This window comes from Carassius gibelio, chromosome B7 (assembly GCF_023724105.1).
Source record: "Carassius gibelio isolate Cgi1373 ecotype wild population from Czech Republic chromosome B7, carGib1.2-hapl.c, whole genome shotgun sequence".
In the NCBI taxonomy this organism is placed as follows: Eukaryota; Metazoa; Chordata; class Actinopteri; order Cypriniformes; family Cyprinidae; genus Carassius; species Carassius gibelio.
Window position 1 is genome coordinate 28,412,113 of NC_068402.1, and position 6,590 is coordinate 28,418,702.

The following is a 6,590-nucleotide window of genomic DNA, read 5'->3' on the forward strand; positions in this document are numbered from 1 at the left end:
AAGTGCAAATATTTCAATGCACCCGAAGCTTAAATTGGATCTAAAAATTCTGCATACACATATGGTCGGAACTCCATTAGAAATAAATAGTTTATGGTCTGGTGTTTGTCTAAGATATCGGAAAGGCAGCTTATCCCTTTGTTCCTCACTCTCTCATCTCTCCCATCTCATCTAGTTCTTTTCATATTTATGCATTCATATGACTGTACAAACAAGTCTGCATTCTATTATGCCTCCATTTAAATCACCACCAAGCATCCGATATTACATGAATTACATGATTCAAAACAGAGGATGTGGCTGCTGATGCTTGACTGGCCCTGAGCAACATCCACCAGTTTATTGTTGTGGCTGGGTCTACAGCAGATCTTAATAATGTATCAGGAATTAGTAAATCATAAAACAGGAACCTCTGGCACCTCTATTTGCATAAGAAGGTAAACAGAAAGTGCTGACAGATAAATAAGAGACACAGAGAGACAGATTTGTTTCTATTGTTTCAGGCGTCATTTGTTTGCCACCTCTGTACGGTTGAGGCGTTGGCTGCAACGATGCAGGACAATCACTCCACGACACTCCTCAATCATTCATTCAGCAAACGGGGAACAGCTGATGAATGGTGGGCAAGGAAAATAACTGCACTGTGTGTAAAATAGTGCCATTTTGCAGCTGGAACACATTAGAGTGCATCGCTACCTGTTCTGTGGTTTCACTTCAAGGAATTTGTGATCTAGTTTATACACTGGCTGCACACCGGGGGACATAAATGCAAGCTTTTATAGTTTTCTACATTCATACATATATACATACAAACATATATATATATATATATATATATATATATATATATATATATATATATATATATATATATATATATATATATATATATATATATATATTTCTACCTTTGTTTTTTAGAGTGTAGCGTTAATTTTTCAACATCTCTCTGCCAATTGCTTTCAGTCTTGTACAGAAATGTACATGGGAAATAAGAGCTTTAGGTTTTGAATAACTGTGTCTATGTGATATATGAAGAGCTCAGATGCAAAAGCCTCTAAGTGCTGTCTGAAATTTTCTTCTAAACTTAGCATTTTTATCAGGCTCCAATGTTTAGGTTCAGTTATTTTACTTCAATTGCAATGTATAGGTTATTTTCTATGCCATTAAAGTAAAAAACCTGAACATAAATATAGGAGCTTTATAAAAAAATTCATGTTAGATAAAAATTTCAGATGGCACTCTTCATATCCAAAAAATATAATATTATGGCAAAGGTGTTTGCAACATGATACAACATGATACAAATGCCTGCCTTTGAGATGTGTTTGTAATATTTTGAATGCATATGTGAGGCATTTTGCACTTTGTGTATGCAGTTCTTAGTTTGTGTATAATATTTCGAAAAAAAAGTAACATTTTGAAAATGTAAAAAAAAACCTGTATAAACTGTCTGTAACGTTTGTAAATCATTTCTTAAGCATTGCAATGGAAGAAAACCGAAGGCATTACTAGACATTTGCTTACAAAATTGCTTTCATTACATTTATTTATAGTCCAGAACAGTAAAATGACTTGACAATGTATCATGTACAATAAGCATAACCATTTTTTTCAGCACGAAAATGTGTGCCATTATGCAGTAGAATGTAGCAGAATAGGTATTTATACAGCTTGACTTGGAGATCTTTAGAAAATAAGACAGAAGGTAGCACTTAGTCAGCACAGTTATAACTTCAGTGTAATGACATTTGGCATGGTAACAAAGTAACCTTAACTCTAATTAAATTTGCTAATGTTCAGCACAATTTATTCTCCTTAATCAAGCTCTGCTGTTATCAGGACTGTAACCGATAGTACAGAATCTCTAAATTAAGGTTAATTTCACATCCATTGCCTTGAGCAGCCACATTATTGATAGCTATGAGCATCAATTTGGCATGAGTATTAGTGTTTGTTTAGGACGAGTTATCCTGTGATGGGTTGATCTATTAGCGTAGCAGGCAGTGTAAACACAAAATTGCCTGCCACCTTACTTCACCCCCAGCAGATCCATACTGGGAGGCAGGGCATCAAGGCCTGATTATGTCTAATTCTTTGTTCCATTTTCTGTGTCAAACTTAATCACATTAAATGTGTGTTACTGTCTTTCAGCCTGATAGCAAGCTATCGGCGGGGAAGAGACCAGTAAAGCTTGCAGCTCAGGCTACAGAGCTGGCCAAGAGAAGAAGAGGAAGAAGAAAAAAGATCAAACAGTGGATTTTATATCAAGTTATTGTTTAATTATCACTTGTTCTTTCTCTATCTTTTTCTTCCAGGCTGACCTACACCTGCTTGCACAGGCTTAATGAGTGCAGGTATGTCAGAGAGAGAGATGTCACTCTTCATTTCATAACAGTGGTTGCATTACAGAGGAGTGGAGCCCTATGTAGAGTAATTACCACACTGTTTTTCCGTGGCTGGTGGTAATGTTGCCCGAGGGGAGCCCCAGATGCACCTGCCTCAGAGTCGGCCCAATTACTCGCCTATTTCCCCTAGCTCAACATTTTCATTCAGGCAGAGGTAGGGCAACTTTTGTATTCATCATCTCTTTTCGTCCATTAGTCTGATCTTACTGTTTTAGATTTTAACATCTGAATTCACATTTGATTGTTTGTTTTAGACGTGTTTTAATTTAAATCCATGAACATTAACATATCCTTTCTTCTATTGAACACTACGAGTGTGCATAGTTCAATGTAAACCTGACATAGAACATTCATCATGTTGTCATTGTCAGTTGAATTTAGATATCCTCTCCAGTGTTGGTTAAAAATATCACTTTTCTTCTCTGGTTTAAATGTAAAAAAAAAAAAAAAAAAAACTGAATTAGTGCTGTTAAAAATAATGTGTTAAAGCATGTGATATTATTATTATTATTATTATTATTAATATTTAGTTTAACACATTCAAATCTCTCTCTCTCTCTCTCTCTCTCTCTCTCTCTCTCTCTCTCTCTTTACAAGGATTTCAGTTATTTAGATGCAGAAAGTATTTACAATAGGGTGACCATATGTGCAATTTTCCGGAGAAACGTTCTAGTGTTCTAGATTTCTATATTGCCTAAAATATCAAGGTTTTGACTTCGTTTTACTGTTTACATACTTTCTGAAGATAATGATAGTTTGACCAATTACATGCAAGCATCGAAAACATAATCGACCAATCATGGTGTGTGAGAAGGTGGAATCTACAGAGAACAGACAAAGTGATGCAAATACATATACATATCAGGTGTGTTCGACTGGAAGTGGTGCTGCGCAGCCCAATCGTTTTATGACTGCAAAGTACCATGAGAGAGATTTGAAAGCATATGGCTCTCACAGTACTTAGATGTCATAAAACGGTCGATCTGTGCAGTACAAACATCCAACACAATGGTTATTTTAGACATATATATGTTTAGTCAGAAAGCTACCAGAAAAGTGCTGCTTTAATGCTGCCTTAAATCTGTGCATTCATATAAGTATTTATTACATATGAGTCCCTTTTAAAAACTGTCGAAGAGCACCCTGGACTGGGCCAGAAAAAGAAAAGAGTTGTGAGAAGTTATGATTTGTGTCAGATCCATGTCATGTTCAGCAGCGGAAGCTCTTAAAGCAGTCAAAATAAACAAATAACCCAGCTGCTTTGAAGTCTTATAAATAAAAAAATAAAAATAAAAAAAACCTTGTGTAGCATTATGGATTCACCTAATTTTAATGTAGGATTTAGCATTTGATAACTTTATTGAATTTTAGTATTTCCTACTTGCTGAAGGACACCAGTGAATTTGACATGTATTATAATGGTTAAAGATTGTTTTAAGTTAACTTAAATTAAAAGTTGTTATTTATTTATTTTTAAGTCTAATAAATGTTAAAATTGATAGCTCTCAATTATACTGTGATGTTACTGTAAAGGACACTTTCTGTTCCAGGGAGTGACACTCTCATTGTGTTTGCATACTCTTATCACAGATAATGGAATTAAATGCAATATGTGTCAAATGCATAGAAACATTTTTTATGAGCAACAGAAACACTTTTTATGTATTGCTTAATAAAGTGTCATCTGTTCAAGAATAAAGTTCGGCATATAAACATATAGGCTACTAAATAAAGTTGGGGTATATTTGCTTTTATCAGTGTTTTTGATAAAAATGGCTCGACTGTGCGACAGTACGACTGCATTAAAAAAAAAAAAAAAACGTATTTTACTGTTATAAAAACACAGATTTGTGAGCATTATTGGAATTGAATTGTTAGAATAAACACGCAACACACCTCATGCATGTCATCACAGAATCTAATCAATGAGAATGAAATGTGTCATTTTTAAGGCTATTGCAGCTGATTTTGAGCAACTGCAGCACCTGACCTAGGTAGCTGGTCTCGTTTTGCTCTCGCGGTACTTGGCAGATGTGATTGTAAGGCGGCTGCAACACAGATCAAAGTTGGACTGCTGCTCTATTCAGAATACTCTGCTTTCGTGAGGCAGAAGGCAATCTTTGTGGCACCACATGAAGTCAAACAAGCCTTTTGTCTGTTGTTTACTCACTCTTGGAATGAAATACAGCTGCACTTGGGTTCTCACTAGGACTGTTCACACCAGTGCCAGTGTGTTTAGTTTGGAAATTCTGTCTGATTTTGTCTGTCTAAAAAACAGTAGAAATGCTTAATGAAAATGTAAGTTCATTCCCTGACAGTAGGTGGCAAAAGCATGAACATGATACATGAACAGATATACTATACACAAAGCAAATAATCTGTTAGTGATGCTTGCATATCATAGAAATCACACATTATTGTTTTCATATTTTTATGCAACCATTCAATATTATTTATTTACTATGGTGTTTACCAAACAACACAGATTACACAAGTATGGAGATTACATCTTTTTTTGAATGAGTAATTGCTTCACAAATGTTAAAATAGCATGTTCTTCATTATATGATGTATAATATGTGTGTAGTATGAATGTGTTTGTTATGTTGCCATTCATGGTCTTTCAGCATCAGCTTTGTTGCTTCATTGTCTTTCACAAATTCTCGCCAGTAGCCCCTTGGATAGTAACTTGTCCTTTCGATGTGAACTTCAGAATCTTGCCGAAAGTAATAGGTCAACTTCCATCAACTGTTTCTGAATAATTAGAATTTGGATATAGCCTACTATTATCTTTGCATACTTTTTTTTTTTTTTTTTGTTGTTGTTGTTGCCTATTTTAGTATGAAAGTATTCATATTTGGATTACTTTTTATTTTGCTATTTACTGTCATTTAGGAAAATAGTCTGTTTGAGAGTGTTTCATTTAACAGCAGCAGCTCTGAGCAAAGAAGTTAATCATTAAAAAAAATATATAATAAAAAATAAATAAATAAACTTTGACATGCAAATTTTCCTGGTCTGAACGGATGCATTAACAGCTGAGCTGTGAATGAATGTGGCATGCATTCTCTACACTGTTTTGGCAGTTGAATCCACCTTCCTGAACTCAATCAGAGGTAGACGTGTCAGGCGTGTTCTTTGAGAGTACATCTAATTCTATTTTTCACAACCCGTTGCCCACAGCAGTGATGCCATTTCCTATTTAAACTTTGACACACTTCAAAAGAATCTGGTACTTTATATATATATATATATACAGCTTGCTGTGTCCTGTTGGTTCTCTTCTTTCTGGGGGTGGTGTATTCAAATGGCAAAAGATTTGGACTTGGGCCGAAAGGCTGTAGGTTCAAATCCTTCAAGTAGTTATGCTTGAACTGTCTCCTTTGTGCCTACGAGAAAAAGCATTTGACCCCTGTTCCTTGAACTGAAGATGTGCTGAACCATGTGATGTGTGGTAGTGTATGGTGAATTCTACTCTAAATCTGGTCTACTTCCTGCAAGTGAAACAAATTCCACTAATCCTTGGGGTATTGTTTAAGCATTTGCGGGGATGCCAACAGAAGTTATGCAACAACCAAAAGCCAGAAAAGGTCAAATTAAAGGTAGTTGTTTAGCATAGTGCTGTGGGTGAGATAGAGTTAGAAATGAACATATATTATTTGTATTCTAAGTGCAGCACCTGTTGCTCTTTAATGGTGGATGTGTGAGTTGCTAATTGGCATGATTAAAGGGGTGTAAATTAGTCAAGTTATATATACACGTTACATTATGTAATTTATGAAGTGTGTTCAGTTTCCTTTATTTATTTTTTCAATAACTTACAGAATTTTTTTTTTCTTTTTTTCCACCTTTCTCTTTCCACTGAAACCCTCACATTTTAAGTGGTCTTTCTCATGATGATTGAACCTCTGTCTTTCTTCTGTAGCAGCCTGAATGAAGAGAGAGTGGCAACATTAGCAGTATCAGCTTTATCTGCCGTGCCTATGCTGTTGTCCTTGAAAGCGATATTTTTAAACCAACACATTACACTTAGCCTTTCTACTAAATAATTTAGTCCTACAAACCACATTAATGGTGGTATACATTTCAGCCGGGACTGAAAGTACTTATTTATCAGTAAAGCAGGGGGAACTGAGAGACAGAAATGAAGATGGACATACTGAGAGGGTGAGAGAGTATGAG